Genomic DNA, 23857 nt, shown 5'->3' with positions numbered 1-23857 from the left:
CCACCCAGTCCTCCTCTTCCAAGGGTCCCAAATTCCCCTCCCAATCCTCATGGAGTTTCCGTAGTGTGGAGGAGCAGTGGATAACTAGGGTTTGATACATCCTGGATATCTTACGGTCCTGGAGTTCTCCCATAAAAACTTTCGCCTCCATAGGGCTGAACTCAGCTACAGATTTCAAACCTACCAGACTGGGGAACAAAGCATGCCGGAACTGGAGATACTTGAAGAATTGGGACCTTGGCATATGGAATTCCGCCTGAAGGTCTTGGAATGATTTCAGTGCTGGACCCTTAATAACATCCTCCAGGACCAAAATCCCTATATGATCCCACCCTTTGCAAAGCAGCTAATTGCGGCAAGTGCCCGTTATCCCAAAGGGGGGTATCCTGTGTCAGCTTATTCCACCACCCCATCCTACGCAATGCCTGCCTCCAAACCTGGAACACGACTTTTGTTGCCGGAGGCAGTGATCCCCGCAGCGGTGCCGAGTATAGTACCATATGCAGCGAATGATCTCCTATAATTTGCCGTTCTACCGCATATGCGAGTAGGTGAGATGCTTGAGAATATGACAGGATATCTGACGACGCTAGTCCCCCACAGTAGGTAGATAAAAGCACGTCCGCAGGGCCACACGCACCCTGCCCCCCTCCCACAAGATCTGCCCAGGAGCCGCATTTACTTGCCGGAACCAATGGGGGGGATCGGATACGGGTGATCCTGCAGCTGATAAAGAAGACGGGGCAGCACAACCATCTTGAATATGGCTGATCTGCCATAGATGGTCAGTGGCATACGGGACCAAGTCTTAATATCGTCGCATACTCGCTCCCAGACCGGACCTAGATAACGCTCCCAGGCGACTGCGGGCATATGTGTTATAAATACACCCAAATATTTCAGTCCTCCCGCCAGCTAGATCGACGATGCCCAGTCACCCAGATCACTCTGACCTCCATGCATCCACAGCATAGATTTGCAGGGATTCATATATAAACCAGAGGTTTCCTCAAAGATCTGCAGCATAGGCAGGAGCGTGGTCCCATTCTATCCACGTCTGTTAGGAAGAAGAGGACATCCTCTGTGTGCAAGGCAATCCTATCTGACAACCCCTGAGCCCATTCAAAGCCATGAACCTGCGCGTCCACTCGCACCCACGCGGCCAGCGGCTCCATTGAGAGTGCAAATAGATAGACAGGGGGCAAACCTGTCTCATTCCCTCACGTATAGAGAACACGGAGGAGGCAGTACCCACTACCCGCACCGAAGCAGTGAGATCGGTATATAGAAGGGTCAAATAAGATAGGAACCGCGGTCCGAAATTCAACCAACGTAATAGTGCAAATAGGTACACCCAGCTAAGGGAGTTGAATGTCCTATCCATGTCTGCTAGCAGCAGTGCCGCTGGTGCGCTCAATCGTTGGATGGCCGCCACTGCAATATTTGCTCGTCTAATGTTGTGTCTAGTTGCCCTCTGAGGCATAAAACCGGCCTGATCCGGATGGACCAGTGTCGCAATATGAGGTAACAGGCAGTTTGCTAGGGCCTTCGCCAAGATTTTGGCCTCTACGTTCAAAAGGGAAATTAGTCTTTAAGATGCGTGTTGATTCGGTGGCCTACCGGGTTTATGATAAACAACCACCTCTGCATGCCTCCAGTCCGGGGAAGAGAGCCGCGATCCTGCGCCTCCTCCACCACCGCGCGGTAATGAGAACCCAGCTGCAAAAAGTATCGCTTAAAAAATTCCTTAGGAAACCCATTGAGCCCTGGAGCCTTCCTAGAGTTCAGTTCCCCTAATGCAGCTTCCAGCTCCTCATCAGTCAGTGGGAGCTCTAGCTCCTCTCTTACTGCATCCAATAGGGCCCTTGACGGGAGGTAGGCCAGAAACTGATCAATCATGTCGGCTGACAACCAATCTTTAGGTGCATATAAGTGTGCAAAAATTGTAGCGAAGCTCTCTGCCAGGGCCCGTGGATCCGTGAGTGACTCACCCGCCACGCCCAATATGCCCGAGAGGGTCTGCGGATGATATACCCCTCGGCAGAGACTGTGGAGCATCTTACTGGATTTGGCTCCCCATTGCGCGTCGCAAGCCATGCCTGCCGGGTCTCGTCCAATAGGAGCACAGCGTAATTTTGTTGGACAAACAGCAATTGCCGCCTAGCCTGCCCGCCTCCGGCTGCCTGACCCCGACGCTCAAGATCTTCAATGTCCGCCTCTGCCTGAAGTACCGCCTCCCCACGCACTCACCAAGATATGTCTTTTCCCCTCGCCTCCCACACTGTATCGTTCCCTATAATCATCATTTTACAAATGCCACACCGACAAACGCCAGCAGAACGGCTGTCTCCTCCGTCCCTTCTGTATGGTGAGGGCTATTGGGAAATGGTCCAACAAACCTCTCGGTAGAATCTACGCTGCCTCTACCCTGCCCACATGTATTCGAGGGACAAAAATGTTATCAAGCCTGGTGTAATAAGCATGAACCGACGAGAGGTACGTGAACTCCCGATGGTCTTGATGCTGGTGTTGCCATGCATCTTTCCAGTTGAGTCCCGTCGTTAAGGAATGTAGTTTTGTGGTGCCACCAGAGCCCACCTCTCCCTCCAACGATCTGCGGCCATGTCCATCACGTCATTCCAGTCCCCTCCTACTACAGATATCCCGTCACTGTAATGGAGGGGGGGGGGGCATATACGCTGCCTAGTACGAGGGATCCCTCCCCAACCTTTCCCTGTAGGAATATGTATCGCCCCTGGGTGTTGGTCCATTGCTTAATATGCATGAAATGAACCCTACAATGTATCAATACAGCCACTACTCGCGATCCCCTCACAAAGCCGGAGTGAAACATCTGATGGTACCCGTATTGCTGGAAGCAAAGGGTCTTTGTCCCCAAAAGGTGTGTCACCTTTAGCATGAGGATGTCCGCCCAAGCTCGCTTGGCTTGTTGAAGTATGGCCCCACGTTTAATTTTATCAAGGGCACCCCTCACATTCCAACTGATGAAACGAAGCGAGCCCAGGGTCCTACTCTCACCACAGGAGAATTCTGCCATGTGGTATTGCGTCCGCCATTGCCGGGATGTGGAAGGGAGCCTGGCAGGAATATGTAAGCCTACTGTTAGTGTGATGAAGTGCAATCAACCAACCCAACAACCCCCACCCAACAAACCCCCCACCCTATACTTCAAAAATGATGAAGCATCTGTCGCGGTGGGAACGTCCCGTGCCCCCCAACGGGAGGGCCCGACCCACCCCGACCAATGGGCGGATGGATGAATGGGTTTTTATATAGCGCAATATCACCGCCAGGTCTCAAAGCGCTTTGCATTGGGAACCCGTCCTGGTTTTTCCCTGTGAGATAGCCCCTACTGGGTATCCCCAAGGTGAAAGCCAGGCATTCCGCCGCGGGGGGCCGTAGTGGAGATTAAGCAAGCTATTGCCCAGAGTTGCAGAGTGTGAACCTGTGATTCGAGTAGGCACCAAAGCGAGAATTACCGAGTCCGTGGACATTTTGGGCTCAAGACCCTGCCGCGTCGGTAATTGAACCCTGGTCCCGGGTCTGATCTCAGCGGCCGGGTCTGCCTCCTCTAACCAGTGAGCCACACTTGCTCCACATGGAGTAATGGATCCCCAACTCACAACCCATCTATCCTTAGCACTCTCTCTGTCAACACAGGTCCACTAATTGAACCCGGCCCATTGTTGAGTCTCTCCGATCTGAACAACTTGAACTGCTTCACTACTACCCCTCATTGGTGTGCCGGTCAGGGTGTAGGAGTCTGTCGGCCCGAAGCCGAGCCAGACATGGATAGGCATCTGGTGCATGATCTTCTGGTGCTCTTCAGTTTCAGCGGGGGCCCCCGCCAAGCCACCGCTGGCAATGAGGAATCAGACTCCCTTCGTGGTGGTGTATGGGCTCGCACCCTTACCATTTCATCAATCCATTTAAACTCCTCTTCTGGCGAGTCAAAAAAAATGGAAAATGGGTGCGGGAGCGGTAAACTACTCGCAGGCGAGCAGGGTATAACAGGGCGTAGGGGAGCTTAAGATCTCGCAGGCGGGCCTTAGCTGACAGGAATGACTGTTGATGCTGCTGGACTAGCTACGTGTAATCAGGGCAAAAGAGGATACGAGCATTACCATACTGTAAGGGTTCTTTGAGCCGTGCTTGCTTCAGGATAGCATCGCGGTCGGGATAGTTCAAAAGCTTTGCGACAACTGGCCTATGGGTGGGCACCAGGCGGGGGCTTCTGTAGAAGCGCTCGATGGGGTTGCTCGATCACAAAGCAACAGGACATAGATTCTGGTGGGAGCCAACTCTCCAGCCATTGTGTGAGGAACTGTTCAATATTTCCCCCTTCGCAGCCTTCCGGAAAGCCTTCAAAGTGGAGTTTATTACGTCGTGCCCTCCCTTCCGCATCCTCCACCTGCAGCGCAAGGCCCTGCTGGGTGGTCTCCATGGCTGCCACCTTTTTCTTCAGTGTGGTGAGATCATCCTACACGCCAGAGACACGAGTCTCGGGCTCTGTGATACAGGATATGGGGTTCCGTAGATCCTGCCGCAACAGCATTACATCAGAGCCGACCTCCCCTATCTTAGCATCCAGCATGTCCCTGAACTGTGTGATGGTGTTCATAAGTGCTGCATTGTCCGGCATGGCTCCCTGTGGTCCCCCAGAGGACCCCACAGCGGCACCCGGACCTGTAAATTTATCAATGAGGCCCTGTTTAGATGGTCCACTCCCACCCTTGTCCTGCATCATGGCAGTCCACGGACTGTTCCCAGCGCCGTCTTAACTGATAGCGAACAATCCAAATATCAAGCCAAAGGAGAGGGACCAGCAAATAGGGAGACTCCCTCACTTAACTCCTGCGGCCCGACTTGACCGTCGACCGGGAGCCGATGGCAGCTGGCAGATCGATGAGGAGAAAGACAGGCACGCAGTTCAACCAATACTGTTCTCCTATCACCTCCCCCACACCAAAAGGTCCCCACAGGATGTCTGAAGCCCAGTGACAGCACTATAATCTAGGGCCACGGCACGGGGCCCCCACAAGGATCACATACACTGAAAGGCCCTCAATGTACGTTATTCTAAAACAGGAGAGCAGGTTCGCTCCTTTCTGGGCAAGAGCTCGCGACAAAGGTCCCATTCAATAGCCCCCGGGTCGATCCACGTGCTGCTATACATTGCTGAAGGACACCTGCCTACGGCCCAACAAGACCGTCAGGCACTTCACCCAAGGGGGGAGAAGGATATGAGGGGAGCCCAGTGCAACTGTATTGATCATCTCAATAGGTGGGCCGCACCCCAGCGGCCGACATTTGCCCATTCAGAAAACACCTGCGTGGCCCGACACCACTGCCGATGCGGGAGTGCCGCCTGAGCCCAACTGGGACCCCCAATTCAGTCCGACCGACCGTCGAATACACCCTCTTAGAGATCTGCGCCACTGCCACTTCCTGGAACCCAAGTAAACCACTGATGTAATGGGTCTCACCCCGTGTGCAGTCCACTGCTGCGCCGCTACCCCGTACTCCCCTGCAGTCCGATTTACCCGCCGACACCTCCCGGATGCATGTTCGGGGGGGGGGGGGGGGGGGGGGGGGGGAGATGCCCTGAAGTCCTCGGGCCACAGTCTCCATGCCTGTCGCTAGTTGGCTCCCACTCCTGAAGAGCCGTGTTGGGGAGCCTGGCCCACCACCAAACCAAGGGGGCGCAGGGGATAGAAAGAAGGGTGCACCCCCATCCTTACCGGCCACTGCTGCAGAAATGGCGGCAGCCACAACCAAGTTACGGCACAGCACCTACAGGAGTCCTTCGTTGAGACCATTGATCCGGGGGCTGTCGCCGACTCCGACGATGCCTCGGCCCCGCTATAAGTGGTCCTCGCTGCCGAGGCTACACCACCTCCAGTCGGCGAGAGATTCAGGCAACGCCCCCTGCGTCACCCGAGGCCGCTACGTCTGCAGGCCCCAAGGCTTCACCTGTGCACCCTTGTCTCCCGCTGCACCCACAAAGCCAAAATTCACTCAGGTAGGGGCCGCCAATGTTCGTCAGCTATGGGGTATCGCTGAGTTACAAGATGTCATCAGAGAGACAGGATAATTGAGGATGATTAGTTGGGCTGGACGGAGCTCTCCCATGTCCGACCTGCCGGCTTGCCAAGCCACGCCCCCAGAGAGACCCATTTTAAAAAGTGCTGTGCTGTGATTAATAGGCCCTGTCAAGTATTTTAAGCTGCATGAGCTTGAAGTGGGAACGGACAGCCACCTCCCAGGGAGAAGCCAGGGCTTCCCTCCAATCTTCGTCAGATAAGTCTCCTATGTCATCGCACCATTTTGTGCGTAGTTTGTCTAGAGTCTCCAGTAAATTATTAAGTATTTTAAGGTAGGTCAGGGAGGTGCCTTATCTGGGAGATAATCGTCTAGGAGCCTATCTTCCAGAGGCGAGGAGATGGGTAGATCGGAGCCCTTGGGAATTGCCTTACACAATGCACTATGTGCCTGAAGATAACAAAATGTTTCCCCCTAATGCAGTTGGTATTTTTCTTGCAGTTCACCAAATGGAACCACTGCACCATTCGCCCACAGGTCCCCAACCATGGAGAGACCAATCAAATCCCACGTTTTAAACCCTGGATAACCCAAGAGCATACCCAATTGGCACGATTCCAGCAATGGAGTAACCTGCGTAATTTTACCCTTCTAACCCAGCGGGCGGTTGTTGCATGCCAGATCGAAACTGTGGTAGAGGTCGGAGTATAGTTGGGTAGATGACTGAGCCCTCCTTTTCATGCCCGTAGTTAATTGCCCGCAGTCATATTAAGCCTGTCCATCCTGTATGCTGGATCCATAAGAGGACGGTGGGCCCAGTGATTGAGGACCACTAATTGTGAGACCCAGTAATATGCTTTAATCGCCAGGAGAGCAATTCCCCCGTCATACCAACTTTGTGTAAGTTTGATCGGGGCAATTAAGGGCGTGCCGCCATTCCATAGTAGCGAGCGGACCTCGGAATCAACCGTCTGGAAGTAGAGGGCAGGGACGGGATATGACGTGTTCTTCAGGGCATAAAAGAAACGGGGGAGTGCCATCATTTTAAAAAGGGCAGCGCTACCGGCCACTGCTGCAGAAATGGCGGCGGCCACAACCAAGTTACGGCACAGCACCTACAGGAGTCCTTTGTTGAGACCATTGATCCGGGGGCTGTCGCCGACTCCGACGATGCCTCGGCCCCGCTATAAGTGGTCCTCGCTGCCGAGGCTGCACCACCTCCAGTCGGCGAGAGATTCAGGCAACGCCCCCTGCGTCACCCGAGGCCGCTACGTCTGCAGGCCCCAAGGCTTCACCTGTGCACCCTTGTCTCCCGCTGCACCCACAAAGCCAAAATTCACTCAGGTAGGGGCCGCCAATGTTCGCCAGCTATGGGGTATCGCTGGGTTACAAGATGTCATCAGAGAGACAGGATAATTGAGGATGATTAGCTGGGCTGGACGGAGCGCTCCCATGTCCGACCTGCCGGCTTGCCAAGCCACGCCCCCAGAGAGACCCATTTTAAAAAGTGCTGCGCTGTGATTAATAGGCCCTGTCAAGTGTTTTAAGCTGCATGAGCTTGAAGTGGGAACGGACAGCCACCTCCCAGGGAGAAGCCAGGGCCTCCCTCCAATCTTCGTCAGATAAGTCTCCTATGTCATCGCACCATTTTGTGCGTAGTTTGTCTAGAGTCTCCAGTAAATTATTAAGTATTTTACGGTAGGTCAGGGAGGTGCCTTATCTGGGAGATAATCGTCTAGAAGCCTATCTTCCAGAGGCGAGGAGATGGGTAGATCGGAGCCCTTGGGAATTGCCTTACACAATGCACTACGTGCCTGAAGATAACAAAATGTTTCCCCCTAATGCAGTTGGTATTTTTCTTGCAGATCACCAAATGGAACCACTGCACCATTCGCCCACAGGTCCCCAACCATGGAGAGACCAATCAAATCCCACGTTTCAAACCCTGGATAACCCAAGAGCATACCCAATTGGCACGATTCCAGCAATGGAGTAACCTGCATAATTTTACCCTTCTAACCCAGCGGGCGGTTGTTGCATGCCAGATCGAAACTGTGGTAGAGGTCGGAGTATAGTTGGGTAGATGCCTGAGCCCTCCATTCCATGCCCGTAGTTAATTGCCCGCAGTCATATTAAGCCTGTCCATCCTGTATGCTGGATCCATAAGAGGACGGTGGGCCCAGTGATTGAGGACCACTAATTGTGAGGCCCAGTAATATGCTTTAATCGCCGGGAGAGAAATTCCCCCGTCATACCAACTTTGTGTAAGTTTGATCGGGGCAATTCGGGGCGTGCCGCCATTCCATAGTAGCGAGCGGACCTCGGAATCAACCGTCTGGAAGTAGAGGGCAGGGACGGGATATGACGAGTTCTTCAGGGCATAAAGGAAACGGGGGAGTGCCATCATTTTAAAAAGGGCAGCGCTACCCAATGGAGTAAGAGGCAGTGTCTTCCAGTCTGCACGTCAGCCCAGAGGCGATGCAGGGGAGGCAGGAGATTCATTTGATAGAAAACGTCCTCGTTCCTCGTGACATAAATTCCCAGATAGCTGAAACCGCCCATGGCTATATCGGTGCTGCAGCCCGGGTGAAGACATGGGGGCTCTCCATTGAGGACATAAATGAATGACTTGCCCCAGTTAATGATATAACCTGAGTACTGTCGAAAGAGGGCAAGAATATGCAATAACCTGTGAATTGAGGATTGAGGGTTGGCCAGGTACAGGAGAATATCAGCGGTGTATAGGAGATCCTATCCGACCAGTCCAGAGACCAGTTCAGTCCTCGAATAAGGGTATCACCTCTAATCCAGAACGCCAAGGGCTCCAGGGCAAATAGCAACGGTGACAGAGTGCAGCCCTGCCTCGTACCCTTCCCCAACTCAAAAATCATCAATCTGCCAACATTCAACGAAATGCGGGCCAGGGGTTTAGCATCGAGCAGACGCACCCAGGACAGAAATCGCTGGCCAAAACCATACCTTTCCAGAGATGCCAACAGAAACGACCATTCTATCATGTCGAACGCCATTTTGACGTCCAAGGACACAATTACTGCATCTTCCTGTATGGTGGGGGCTCTGCCCAGCACTCCGAAGAGGCGACGGAGATTGAGCGCAGTATTTCTAGCCGGTATAAAGCCGAATTGGTCCGGGTGAATTAATTTGTGGAGGTGGGGTGAGAGACGGAGGGCCAGAATCTTGGCCAGGATCTTGACCTCTGGGTCGAGGAGGGAGATCGGTTGATATAAACCACATTGGTCTGTGGGTTTCCCTTTTTTATGTATGACCGGAATGTCAGCTAGTCTTTGCATTTCAGGTAGGATTCCATAGTCCACACTCTCATCATACATCCGTATGAGAAACAGGGCTAGCACCGAAGAGACAGCTTTGTAGAACTCAATTGGGAGGCACTAGGACCTATGGCCTTCCCGGACTTCAATGCTCCAATCGCCTTATGGACCTCCTCAGGGGTCAAAGCGTTGTCAAGGTCAGTGACATCCTGGGGATCCAACCTTGCTAAGGGAAAAGTGGAAAGCAGCTTGGCCCCCTCCTCCTATGTGGAAGTGGACGTGGGGACATAGAGCCGCTCTAAATGGCTAGCAAAACCCTCAGCAATCCCATCTCAGTCGTATCTCCTCACACATCTGGGGCCACAATATCAGCCACCCACCTATTGGCCAACTCCATTTGGCCAACCATGCCAACAGTTTACTGGCCTTATCCCCAATCTCAAACACACGATACAGAGTTGCCCGGTGGTGCGCTCGGGCCGCCTCTTTAGCTACATCACTGTATTCTTATATGCCTCCCAAAATGTCGCATCCGATTCAACTGATCCCTCATTTTCTACTAAATAATCAGTAGTGGTCATTACCAACGTGTCCTGTATCTCCAGTACCTTGAGATACCATGGGTTAAAAACCATTTTGGGGCACGAGCGAGAAGGCACACCACCGTAGTGGGCCAGGGTAGGGGAATGGTCGGAGATACCCCTGGGCAAAAAGGAGATTTCACCAAACATGGAGAGTTGAGTAGCTTGGCAGAAAAGGTAGTCAAAAAGAGGCATACTATCATGGACCCCAGAATGGAAAGTATATTATTTGGTGGGTGGTGTGTTTGCCATGCATCCACCAATCCCATGGCTGCTAGGAAGTCTGCCAGGAGTTTCCCCTGTGGTTCACTGCGTCGGGTGGTAAACGATCCAGTTCACCCTCCGGGACAGCATTACAGTTTCCCCCCAGCAAGTTGTCCCCCTCAGGTAAATTCAGCATGTGGGGGTCTAAGTCCATCAGGGTGGAGGAGTGTAGCCTGGGAGGTATGTACAGTGAGGTCACATTCATTGTAATACTATCCCCCTCTTAATTCGGTCACCCAACCCATTCACATTCCAGGAGATGATTTTGAGTCAACCAAGCGCTGTATAAGTGGTGGGGTCATCACTCATTCGGCTCGGAGATCATGAGCCCACCCTCCCACAGGGACAAAAGTTTAACCGGCATAACGAGACATATCCCCACAGCATAACAGGAGAATAAGCAGATCCCAGTGTCGCCCGTGAGGAATTCATCAGAGCCACCTGGGGTGACAAGAGGACCACAAAGGTAGCAACGTAAGCGGAACTGCACCAGAAACATAGCAGAAATGCATAGTGTAAGAAAACATGTGTGCCAGTAACCCCGTTGAGTTTGCATGTGACCCCTGAAGACAACTTGCTCAAAAAACACAATAAAAGATTAAACAAATACCCTGGAAAACACCCTGCAACCCCCCCACCCTGCCACCGTGCAACGTGGACTCAGAACTGCCCACTACCCCAATTTGCAGAGCGCTTCTGTAACCATAACTAGAACCATGTAGAGGGAAATGCTACACAACCAAACTACCCCAGTGTACGACCGTCCCCCCCTAAAGAACAGTTACATTTGCCCATGATGAATCCTGAAGGGCCTCGTAGCCCCAAGTTTGATTTATGTATCTCCGACCGCCCTGAGCGGAATATCTCTCCACCCCCTTCTCCAAAATCTAGTCCCAAAGAAACCCTTAACAGAATCCTAAGGCGTTCGGTCGGGGCACAAGATGATAGACAACATTTCGAAGCAAGTAACACCTCCCTCCCACTGAACCAGGAACCCTGTCCAGAGGCCACCCTATTGTCGGTGGCTCAACTGAACATTAACATAGGGGCAGAACCCGAGTTCGTAGCAACATCCAATGACACCTGAATCCGGTTCTCTCAGTCAACCTTTGCCAGACGGTCGAATCTATGAGGTTGATCTGGGGATGGGCGACCCTGTCCCTCAGAGGAACGCTACCTCTCCAGCCAATCCCAGGCATCCTCCGGGGACAGGAAAAACAACGACTTATCGTCCAATTGCACACACAGTTTTGCTGGGAAAAGCATGGCATACTTCAAATTGTGGCCCCTGAGTGCGCATTTCACTTCTAGGAAGGAGCTGCATTTCTGTTGCACCTTATAGGTAAAGTCTGGAAAAAAGGTTATGCTTGAGTTCTCAAATTTGAGAGGCGGTCCAACTCTTGCAGCTTGAAGAATAACGTCCCGGTCACGAAAGTTGAAGAGCCGTGCCATGATGAGACGCAGCGGAGCACCAGGCTTCGGAGAGCCTCCAGGCACCCTGTGGGCACGCTCGACAGAGAAGTAGTTGTAGAGGGAGTGAGGCTGCAGATGGTTTTGAATCGGGTCTTCAACGAATAGGTCTGTGGCCTGTCCCTCCGCCCGTTTGGGAACTCTCAGGATGCGCATGTTGTTTCTTCTCGCGTGCCCTTCATAATCTTCTAGCCGAGCCTCAAGGTCCGATGTCTGGGTCCGAAGTTGCTTAACTGTCGTCTCCAGCTGCGTCGTGGAGTGTTTAAGTGTTGCGACAGAGTCTTTATTTGGCTTGACTCTCTCCGCCATGTTTCTCAGATCGGTGCGTATGAGGTTGACGTCGATGGAAACAGTGTCAATCTTATGTTCCAGTGCTGTGCGGACTCCCCTTATAGCCTCCATGATATCCACAATGTCGGAGCTCCGTCTTCAGTTTGCTGCATCGCCTCCGCACCAGCCTGCTTCCCCTCTGCTTCATCTGATGTGGAATGGGCAAATTTGGACAGTTTTTGCAATGAGGATTGCCTGGGGCCCCTTGCAGTGGCCATTGCGTCTCGCTCTCTGCCTCCGGCAGGAGACTACCAGACCAGGGGAACAGCAAGACTAGGATCTGTGGGACTGCAGACAGAGGCTGATTCAGCAGCATAGGGGCCCCGGCTGGAGGACCAAAGCAAGGCAGGGGGAGTCAGGACCCTCGGGGCAGGAGTCAAATATTGCCGCTGTAGGGGGCGTGGCTTGGCGGCGACCAAGATGGCCGCATAGTTTTGCGGCGTTCCGGTGGTGATCCAGTCGACCCCTGAAATCCGCCACTGATCCGCCCGACATACGACGTCGGGCGCCGGAATTGAGGAGGCCCCTTCCTCCGACGCCTGTTGTTGCCTCCTCGGTGCGAATCCGATCCCGGGTGACGGAGATACGGGAGTCGGCGTCTGGGGGCCAGCCGCGGCCTTTGCTGTAGAGGCCCAGCGTTGGAGCACTGGCCTCGAGTGACGAAAGGGCCGGGGCGGGGACGCAGGACGGCGACTGAGGGCGGCGCTTGGCACTGAGGAGCCCTGGATCGTAGCCCGGAGCGACCCTTTCCTCCCGGCCCTGCACCAAGGCGGTGACTGGTCAGCGACAGGTGGTGGACCGGGGGACGCCCTGCCTGGGTCCCCGGCGGCCGGACCGGACTACCAGCGACATCGTGGGCACATGCGGCGGCCAGGTGGCGGACTTTACGGCCAATACCTCCCAGCGGAGCCCCTAGAGGACCCGAGACGGCCCCCTCCCGAGGCCGCTCCGTGAGCCACTACAGTGAGTGATGCTGAAAGTGGCGCGGGGACCGGGAACATTGCTGGGAGGCTTCCATACGCCGGGGGACTGCCTGGGGCTCAAAGCGGGGCCCCCCTCCGGAGGAGCGAGGAGATTTACGGCCTTGCACCGCGGCACCAGCTACGAGGCCCTAGGATAGGCTGGGCACTTTAAACTTGGGCCAGAAGCGGCCTGCATCTGCACGTGCGCCGGGCCCTGCTGATAGGCCCCAGTGGAGAGCAGGACGGAGGCCTAGAGGGACACAGGTGGCGGCGGCCTCCATTGACACTGTGTGACCTGGCAGACGGGGCTCGCTACGACGGTGGGGATCGGTCACGACGCTGGACACCTGAGGGCAGAATCCCTGTACATGAGGCTGGCCACGCAGAAATAGGGGGCATACTACCCTGCTTGGCTGCCGGAGGGGGCCCGTCCCACAACTGGACTCCTTAACTGAGGCCCACTGCATCAAATAGACTGCACGTTTCAATATTCTGGCTTCCCGGCGGCAGGGCCTAATCCACGGGTGAGAGGGCCCCTACATACCTCAGAGACTGGAAGTTGGTGATTGGAGCACAAGAGCTGCTTCGGCTCCTCTTAGTGACAACCTTGTGGAGGGCCTGGGAGTGGCCGCCCGACATCTTATGCGGAGCAAGGAGACCACGGCGACTCAATCCAACACTATGGATAACTACATGGCGGGCCCGGGCGGTGATGATCTGCCCCACCCCGGGCCATCTGAAGAGCCCCGTGAACCGTCTCTCTCCTCCATTATGCAGGCAATTCAATCCCTGGGCACCACATTGGAGTCTAAAATAGACAAAATGTCCATTGAGTTGACGCTACAGCGGGCCGATTTGAACAAAACATCTAAGAAGGCTGCACAAAACGCTGCTGCCATTACAGACTTACAGGGGGCCACCAAGTCGCTGCAACAGCAGGTCCAACAGCTCACGCAACAGCAAAGGCAGATGGCGGCACGGCTGGAGGATCAGGAGGGTAGGGCCCGAAGGAACAACCTCAGGGTGGTAGGCGTGCCAGAAAAAATGGAAGGGGCCAGTGTGGAACTGTTCCTGGAAGACCTCATCTTGAACACCCTGAAACCCAAGAGACTGTCTAAGTTTTTCGTTATAGAGCGAGCGCACAGGGCGCCAGTCCCACCGCAGTGCACGGGGGTCCCGCCGAGAACCATTATCGCGTGGGTACTCAACTATCGCGACCGGGATGCAATCCTGCAGGCGGCACGACAGCATGGAGACTTGCGTGTGGAAGACGCCACGATACGCTTTTTCCCTGACTTTACGCTCAAGGTCCAGCAGGAGCGCAGATCGTTTGACGCAGTCAAGAGGAAACTTCGGGAGTGTGACCTCCGCTAACATGATGTTCTTCCCGGCGCGGCGCAAGTTTTTGGCGGAGGGAAAATCCTTCTTCTTCACCACCCCGGAGGAGGCACATACCTGGCTGGAGGAGCGCAGACAGCGGCGGAGGGGCCCGGACCGTGAGGGTAGCTGGAGGAGCGTGCCCCCCAGTCTCTGGCCTCATCTGTGGAGTTGTCGGGGGGGGTGCGGCGGCACCGGGAGAGTCCAACAGGTGCAGAGAAGGGCCCGCAGCCTCTCGGCTTCACTGGATCTGGAGTGAGGGGGTGGACTATGTCAACTCGGACTGGCAGGATCTTACGGACATGTAATGTATGAAGACACTGTAATGTTTGTTGAGACTGTGAATGCTCCTCTTGCTGATATACTGACTAGGGGGGGAGGCATTGATCTGAGCAAGGGTCTTGTAGAGATAGGTTCCGAATGGACCAGTACATCTGCGATTGCTGCTCTTTCCCGCCTTGGCGGGAGGGCACTGTTTATGTTGAGGTGGGGTTGATTACCCATTTTGGGCCTTTGGTTTTGAATGTGACGTTCGTTGAACTTCTTATTGTATTGTACGGGGGGTCAGGGGGAGAGCCCCGGAGGTTGGACTTGGCTGCACCACTTACCCTTAAGGTTATCGTTTTCAAGGGCTACAGGCGCTCTGCTTATTGGGGATGTCTGGCGCGGTTGGCCGGAGTGGCAGTGTAGCAGGGTCGGGGGCTGTTGAAGGGTGGAACGGGGGGTTCAGTTCTGTTATTTATTCTTGGTTTCTGTATTGCATCATTGTTCTGATTCCATCGACACACTCACGGGGCGGATGGGAGGGGGGTGGAGGGAGGGGACGGCTCTTCCCCTTTAAGCTTAAGGCGGAGGAAATGGCAGGCTCACACTCACCTAAGACGCAACACATAGACATCTTATCCTGGAATGTGAATGGCCTGCAGAATAAAATCAAGCGGACGGCCGTTTTGCAATACCTTCGTAGGCATGCTCCAGATGTCGTCCTCCTACAGGAGACACATCTGCTAGGGAATCACTGTAGGGCACTGGATAGATTTGGGTACACCCTACGCGCACACTCTGGCTTTACGACAGGCTCACGGGGTGTGGGTATACTTATTAAAAATTCACTGCCATTGGTTCTGGGACGAAGCTGGTCTGATCCCCTGGGTCGCTATGCGGTGCTATCTGCACAGTGGGAGGGTCGCCCTTTGAATTTCTGCTCGCTATACATACCTCCGAAGCTACACGCTTCCACCCTTCCGGATGTGGGGAAGTTGTTGCTGGAATTGCCTCAGGGGACGTTAGTGCTGGGCGGGGACATGAATGATGTGATGGCCAGAGATTTGGATAGATCGTCGCCCTCACTGGGTAGGGGGGTACACCACCTCAGGGACTTTACGCAAGCAATGGGCTTAACCGATTTATGGAGGGCACACAACCCGCACCTGAGACAGTACACACATCTTTCAGCAGCCCATGGGTCCTCCTCTACGATTGACTACATTCTCACACGCACAGGATGCATGACTCGAGATGTGCACCTTAAGGCTAGAGGAATCTCTGACCACGCACCGGTGGGGGTCCAGTTGTTAGGTCCCAGCAGGGATTGGAGCATCCCACCCCTGCTTGACTCCTTTCTCTTTAAGGATAAGGACTTTCAGGAGCGATTCAGGGAGAGAGTGGGTCAATACTTCGATGATAACGTAGATTCAGTGGATTCCCCCGGGATAGTGTGGGAGGCGTATAAAACGGTGGCCAGGGATTTTGTACAAGCGGAGGTAGGGCGGAGGCGTAAGGATAAGCATGCACAGGTGGAGCGATTGGAGTCAGAGCTTCTAGCTCTGGACAGTGAGACGGGGCTTATCCCAGAACAGGACCGGGTTCGACTGCATAAAGCGCGCCTTCTCAGCAAAGAAATAAGAGATGTCCAGACGAAACAAGCACGGGCGCATGCACTGGCCATTCAGCGTAGAGTCTATGACCTTGATGATAAGGCGAACAAAATGATCGCCTGGTTGGAGAAGAGAGATCGGGCCCGCAGTTGGGTACCGAGAATAGAGCACCCAGATGGGTCAGTGAGTACCACGAGCGGGGCCATAGCAGAGGACTTTGCGCGATATTATGAGTGAGTCTACCGGTCGCATACGTCTAGAGATGACCAGGAATGTCGTGACTTCCTGGCCCCCCTGCAGCTCCCGGTGCTAGAGTCGGCAGATAGGGATGTGCTGGAGGCTGACATTACGGTCAAGGAAGTGGAGGAAGCCATGGGGGACATGCAGACAGGGAAAGCACCGGGCCCAATGGGTTTCCATGGGAAGCATTCGGTTGTGTGGCTAGTCACACCGCACCGCATATGTGCAATATGTTCCTTGAGGCGCGGGAAGCGGGGCAACTTCCGAGAGACCTGTGATTGGCCACGATCGTGGTGATCCATAAAGCTGGGAAGCCACAGGGCGAATGTAGCTCGTACAGGCCTATCTCCCTCCTTAACTATGAGACAAAGGTCCTGGGGAAGATCCTTGCTACACGCCTGGGAGCGGTGATCCAATCACTGGTCCACCCGGACCAGTCGGGCTTTATGCCTCACCGGAGCACGAGACTTAATCTGCGCCGCTTATTCAGGGTTCTACAGACAGCTGCCGCACTCAGGGTGGTTTCAGCGTCTTTGCTCTCCCTGGAAGCCCATATAGCCTTTGACAGTATCGAATGGCGCTACATCTATGCCGTACTGGAGAAACTGGGTTTTGGGGACAACTTCTGCTCCTGGGTGAAACTGTTGTACATGGGGCTGCTGGCGCAGGTCCGAGTTAATGGGGCCATGTCACGTGAGTTCCGATTGGGGCGCGGCACGAGACAAGGCTGCCCGCTGTCCCCGACCCTCTTTGCCTTGGCATTAGAGCCGCTGGCGCACTGGGTGAGGACGGACCCTGGGGTGTGGGGGATAGAAATGAGGGGCGGATGGGAAGAACGCATATCGCTCTATGCCGACGACATACTGCTATACACCCAGAGACCGGCAGAATCTATACAACGTCTAATGGCTATGTTATGTACTTTTGGGGAATACTCCGGGTACCGTGTCAATTGGAGCAAATCCCTGGGCTATGTTTTGATTGGACCCCAACCGCCTACAGTGGTCGGATGCGAGGGCCTGGTTTGGCGAGAGACGTTTCGCTATCTAGGGATATGGATTACGCCGTCTGACTCGGAGTTTCTCCGCCTCAATGTGTAGACACAACTTGACCGCCTGCACAGTGATGTGCAACACTGGCGGACCCTCCCGGTCTCCCTCATGGGCAGAGCTGTATTATTGAAAATGATGGCCCTGCCACGTTTGCTGTATGTGTTACAGAGCTCCCCCTTTCCGATCCCAGACCATGTTTTTAAAACGGTGGAGGCGGAGCAGCGCTCCCTTTTGTGGAGCGGGGGGTGTTCGCAGATTGCCCATCGCAAACTACAGCGCGGTCCCTATGAGGGGGGACTGGCGGTACCCGACATCCGCCTATATTATTGGGCGGAGCAGCTGATTATTGTTAACGGGTGGGTATTTTCCCCACAGGAAGAACCGGCATATCAGATGGATCGTATGGCCCTAGACGCGGACACTTATTTAGCGGCTCTCTACTCTAAGGCTCGGTGTAGTCAGCCTTTGCCCCCCCCAGACCGCGGTGGTGGTCGAGATATGGAAACGGGCAACGAAATTGCTTGGTTGGGAGAGGAGGCTCACGGCTCAGACGCCCTAATGGAAGGGCGACTTCCTTAGGGAAGTCGTACAACTCCGCGACCTACGCCAGTGGAGCCTGATAGGCATAGATCTACTGGGAGATGTCTGGAAGAGGGGGCAATTCAAACATGCTATATATTCACATTTATCACAGGGGGATCAGATACCTGAAGACGCCCCACTTGAAGACAGGCTGCTGTTGGACCCAATGATTGATAAGGCTATATCGCTCACATATAAAAAGCTAATTAACAATATTCCAGATACACTCGGACCATTGCGAGAAAAGTGGGAATCCGACTTGGGCTTGTTAGAGGACGGCGATTGGAATGAGGCCCTGCAGTGCCCTAGAGAAGTGGCGATTCAAGCACGATTCCGATTGGTGCAGCTCCGCATCCTTCACAGGTCCTACACCCCACGCACAGTGCAATTTAAAATGGGATATGCAACATCACACTTTTGCTTGAGAGGGTGTAGGGAGGAGGGCACATTATTTCACATCCTTTGGGACTGCCCTAAAATTCGTCCATATTGGGTTAGACTGAAGGGCATAATGGAGGAAGTGGTAGGGGTGGAGGTGCCGCTGGAGGCTAGATGGCATATTCTAGAGGTCACGGGAGAGGTAACATGGCCCAAGGGAGATAAGGTGTGGTTGGCCTTCGCAAGCATGGTGGCAAAGAGGAATATCGCACGTCTCTGGGGAAATGACTTGGTACCGACGATAGAGGAATGGGAGCGGGACATGGATTGGTGCCAGAGGGTGGAGAAGGTCATCTACAATAGTCAGGGTTGTCCCAAAAAATGGGAAAAGATCTGGCAGGCCTGGAGGAGGTACAGAGGGGAGTGGCTGGACACCCCGGAGGATGCGTGGTGGGAACTTCCCTTGCTAGACACCGCCCATGACATGCATATGACACTTCCTTTCCAGGGAGGCAATGGACCTTGGCTCTGATACCTTTTTGCACATCTGGTGGGGGGCAGGGGATGAGAGGAGGGCAAGAGGGAGGATGGCTCGGGGGGCAGGGGAAGGGCCGAAGGTTGGGGTCGGGGTAGAGGACGCACTGGCTTGGAGGTAGACTGTCGCTGTACCCGCCAACGACTGAACTGATGTGATTTTCTATAATGTAAGTACTACTGCACTTTCACTGCTCCATGATGTGTCTTATGATGGAACTGTTTCTTTCAATAAAAAGATGTTTAAAAAATATATATATATTGCCGCTGTAGTGTCCAATCTGTGCTCACTTTTGGTTGTTATCAGCTCCTCGTAAATCAAAATGGCAGCGGCTGGCTCCCAGTCAGCATCTACACAGTCACAGGGCCCCCAAAGCCCTAGTGGGGTCACTGAGCCTGGATCAGGCATCGAATGACGTGGCGCGAAGAGGCATGCTGGATCGTTGGCTGGGAGGCCGAGTCTGCCGCCACGAAGATCAGTTGGTCGCCCATTGAGCACGAAGAGGAGGAAAGCGTCCACAGAGGTATAATCCAGACAATGGGTTCCAGCGTCGCGTGGAGTTGCAGCGGGCGTAACCACCAATGGGTGCCTCTAATTGTGACCCACGAGGGCAGCCGATGGGAAAGCACTTCAGGCTGCCGCACATCGCAGGCACTCTGGATGGGTTGATCCGAGCGCCGCAGTTCTCATTAAATTGCTGGCAGTTTGCGGAAGCCGGTACAGACCTCCGTCCTCGGAAAGCTTAAAGCGAAAACAGCTGCAATCAGGGCCACCTCTCACCGGGTGCCCTCCAGGTCCGACGGGATTGCCCCCTATGCGCCGGGCTGGCAGTGGGAGAAGCCGTGTGTCATCACAGCCGGATCCTCGCTCCCCGCCCGGCCATCAAGGTCGAAGGCAATTGCGCTGGTTTACGGGGTCGGATTCACACCAGTGGCAGAACGGAAAGATCCCACGACCTTCATTATTGATCCTGCACTCTTCTGAAGTGAAATACTCGGCTGGGCTTTCACACAGCTGCAGCTCTATTTGCTAAGAGGGCAGAATTCACCAGCTGGGTTTATATAAAACAAGGGATTCTTTTTGCTTGTAAACACAAATCCAGAATATTATTTCTGTCAACAATGAATTTAATTTATTTTCCTTGTCTTCTGAATACAGATTTATTTTCCAGGATAAGGGTCCAGAACTGTAAAGCAGAGTTCTGAATTAAAAATGTTAAACGCTGGAATTCTTTACTGTTCAAGATTCAAAATTAGCTAAAAATACCCTTGTTAGTCCGAGCATTCTTCATGGTGTTGATTTTACAGGTAGCATGCTCAGGTGTGCTTGGATTTCTTTCGTTACAACTCTCTCCCAGAATAAAAACCAACAATGTTTCTTTACTTTTAGTCCACTTTGTGCTAGTCTCCCAATGGGGTTCCTGATATTTCATGTTTTCCAAGCTGTAGGGAAATAAACAATAGCACACAATAGACACTTTCATTGATGGTGGTGGTGGAGTGCTCGCTGATTTCTTTTTAGGTTTGAAGATTGACAAAAGCTTTTTGCACTTTCACTGCCATGATATGTCTTTTCTCCTGTGTGTCTTCGCTGATGAATCCTTAATGTTGAAGAATCACGAAAGCTACTTTCACATTCACTGCAATGGTATGGTTTTTTTTCAGTGTGTGTGTGTGCTGACGTCTATGTAGGACTGATAAGCGACAACATCTCTTCCCACATTCATTGCACTGGAATGTTTTTTCTCCTGTGTGTGTTTGTTGATGATACATTAATCCTGAAGAGGAACTAAAACTAATTCCACATTCACTTCACTTGAAAGGTTTTTGTTATAGAGATTCTGCACATACAGGACTATGCACAAGAAAATAGGCCGTTAGTGCAAGATTGGTTGTACTGCACTTACATCTAAGAACCCACAATTCCTAGACTGACTAGCTATAGTGTCTCATTAGCTCCCCAGACCATCCGAAGATACCTAATGCTTAGACAAACCCAGAACACAGAACTCCCGACCTCTCAGAGTCGCTGTAGCAATGCACACCCTTTTGCTTACTCACCCCGTGTTTGTCCACACCAAATAATGCAGAGTCTATGTCAAGTTTAAAGTGTTTATTTTTCAACTAACAAACTCTGTGCGTAGTTCTATAATGCAGTAAATGAGCTAGCACCAGCAGAATAATACATCAGATAAAAACAATGATCAAAGTTACAATACCATAAAATAAGAAGGGAGAGATCATTCTGAATGACCAGTGGATATTACGGCTATAATGTCTAGATCACCCTCCCCTGGTAGAATTATGCATATTATATTAAAGAAGATCTCTGGGCCAATTCTGGGCCACCCCTCGCCTTAGAATGTAGGAGTAAGGTTACATCATAGGCTCAGCAAGGCTCTAGTCTTCCATCTGTCTTGAGAAGGCTGCTGTGTGTTAGTATAATGCAAGAATTTCTCAATCGTGCCAAGAAGTGCCAAATGTTATGTCTAGATAGTACGGACTGACCAGAACTAGAAAGCACAGTGGCTTGTTTTTCGACCTTGTACGCAGTGAGCAAACTATAACAATATGAGCTCATGTGGGCACAAAGGCGTCTTGCACAAGAAGATACAGAGAGTTGTGCGCAAAAATAAAAAGACACGCAGCTAAAATGGTTGCTAACTCAGGCTAACTAAAGTTAAAGAATAGTGTGACCCTAGGGGCCATACTACAGTTTTTCCCCAGTGTGTGCTCCCTGATGCCGTTTTAGGTTTGATAATTGAAAAAAGCTATTCCCACATTCATTGCACTTTAATGGTTTTTCCCCAGTGTGTGTTTTCTGATGCTGTTTTAGGCTTGATTAGTAGCAAAATGTCTTCCGACATTCATTGCCCTTTTTTTGGTTTTTCCCCAGTGTGTGTTTCTGATGCAGTTTTAGGTTTGATAAGCTACAAAATCTCTTCCCACATTCACTGCAATGGTATGGTTTTTCTCCAGTGTTTGTTCGCTGATAAATCCTCAATGTTGAAGAATCACTAAAACGACTTCCACATTCACTGCAATGGTATGGTTTTACCCCAGTGTGTGTTTTCTGATGCTGCTTTAGGGGCGATAATTTATAAAAACTCTTCAGACATTCACTGCAATGATATGGTTTTTCCCGGTGTGTGTTTGTTGAATATACATTATTCCTGAAGAGGAACTAAAACTACTTCCACATTCACTGCAATGATATGGTTTTTCCCCTGTTTGTGTTTGTTGATGATACATTATTCCTGAAGAGGAACTAAAACTACTTCCACATTCACTGCAATGGTATGGTTTTTATCCAATGTGTGTTCGTTGATGAACCTTTAATGTTGTTGATGAGTAAGTAAAACTACTTCCACATTCACTGCAATGGTATGGTTTTTATCCAATGTGTGTTCGTTGATGAACCTTTAATGTTGATGAGTAAGTAAAACTACTTCCACATTCACTGCAATTGTATGGTTTTTCTCCAGTGTGTGTTCGTTGATGAACCTTTAATGTTGATGAGTAACTAAAACTACTTCCACATTCACTGCAATGATATGGTTTTTCCCCTGAGTGTGTTTGTTGATGACACATTAAGCCTGAAGAGGAACTAAAACTACTTCCACATTCACTGCAATGGTATGGTTTTTCCCCAGTGTGTGTTCTCTGATGCCGTTTCAGGTCTAATAATAGACTAAAACTCTTCAGACATTCACTGCAAGGATATGGTTTTTCACCTGTGTGTGTTCGCAGATGTTTCCTTAATGCTGATGAATTACTAAAACTTCTTCCACACTCACTGCACTGGAATGGTTTTTCCCCTGTGTGTGTTCGCAGATGTCTCCTTAATGCTGATGAATCACTAAAACTACTTCCACATTCACTGCAATGGTATGGTTTTTCTCCAGTGTGTGTTCTCTGATCACGTTTTAGGTGTGATAAACATGTAAAGCTCTTCCCACATTCATTGCACTTGAATGGTTTTTCTCCAGTGTGTGTTCTCTGATGCTGTTTTAGGTGTGATAATAGACTAAAGCTCTTCAGACATTCACTGCAAGGATATGGTTTTTCGCCTGTGTGTGTTTTCTGATGCCGTTTTAGGTGTGATAAATGTATAAAGCTCTTCAAACATTCATTGCACTTGAATGGTTTTTCCCCAGTGTGTGTCCGCTGATGACTCATGAGTTTGGATGATTCCATAAAACTACTTCCACATTCACTGCAATGATAGGGTTTTTCCCCTGTGTGTTTTCTCTGATGCCGTTTTAGGCTTGGTAAATGTACTCTGTGTTTAATAAAGCAGAACCCCCATTTCTTTTCACTTCCATTTAACTGTGCTTTTCGCCGGTTGCTGTGGAATGGCCTGAAAGAGTTTACAATACACCTCTAGCACTGAATGGTGGTCTGATATCACTTTAGGAAGCAGAGTACTGTTGTAACCACCTCATGATCAGAGCTGGTATTGGACATGTTTACACAAGAAGCGTTTGAGCACTGTTTCCTTAATTTTCTAGAGGTCATTTCTTCATCTTGAGACACGGAGGTGCACAGCTGAGACTCCTAGAACCACCGAATTGCCCTTGACGGTACTTCAAAGATCTGTCAGTTTATGTTCAGGTTCGGCTGCCTCTGTTGGCACTTATGTTTTCCTGAATACTGGAACTCAATGTTTCGGACTTTGCTTTTGCAGATTTACAGTATTATCTTCATTGTTCTGAAACATTGTGTGCAATCAAGGATTGTTTTCTGCTGGATGTAAAGAGACTTCAATTACTAAAATGGAAAATACCAGAATGTGCATATACAATTTTTAATTGATTGTAAAAGCATCTCATTTATTACTATTGTTGAAACTTATGA

The 23857-nt window shown here is 51.8% G+C and overlaps 1 long non-coding RNA gene across 2 annotated transcripts in view; it reads left to right on the top strand.

The window, feature by feature from the left end:
- Positions 1-23630, top strand: part of LOC144829897 (uncharacterized) — a 70110-nt gene extending 46480 nt beyond the window's left edge. For both annotated transcript variants that reach the window (XR_013610926.1, XR_013610952.1), the window contains exon 3: positions 23512-23630. This is a non-coding gene — a long non-coding RNA (uncharacterized LOC144829897). The remainder of the gene's footprint in view (positions 1-23511) is intronic.
- The last annotated feature ends 227 nt before the right edge of the window (positions 23631-23857 follow it).

The sequence above is a fragment of the Lissotriton helveticus genome, chromosome 1_1, assembly GCF_964261635.1.
Source record: "Lissotriton helveticus chromosome 1_1, aLisHel1.1, whole genome shotgun sequence".
Taxonomy (NCBI): domain Eukaryota; kingdom Metazoa; phylum Chordata; class Amphibia; order Caudata; family Salamandridae; genus Lissotriton; species Lissotriton helveticus.
This window is presented reverse-complemented; position numbering and strand designations above follow the sequence as displayed.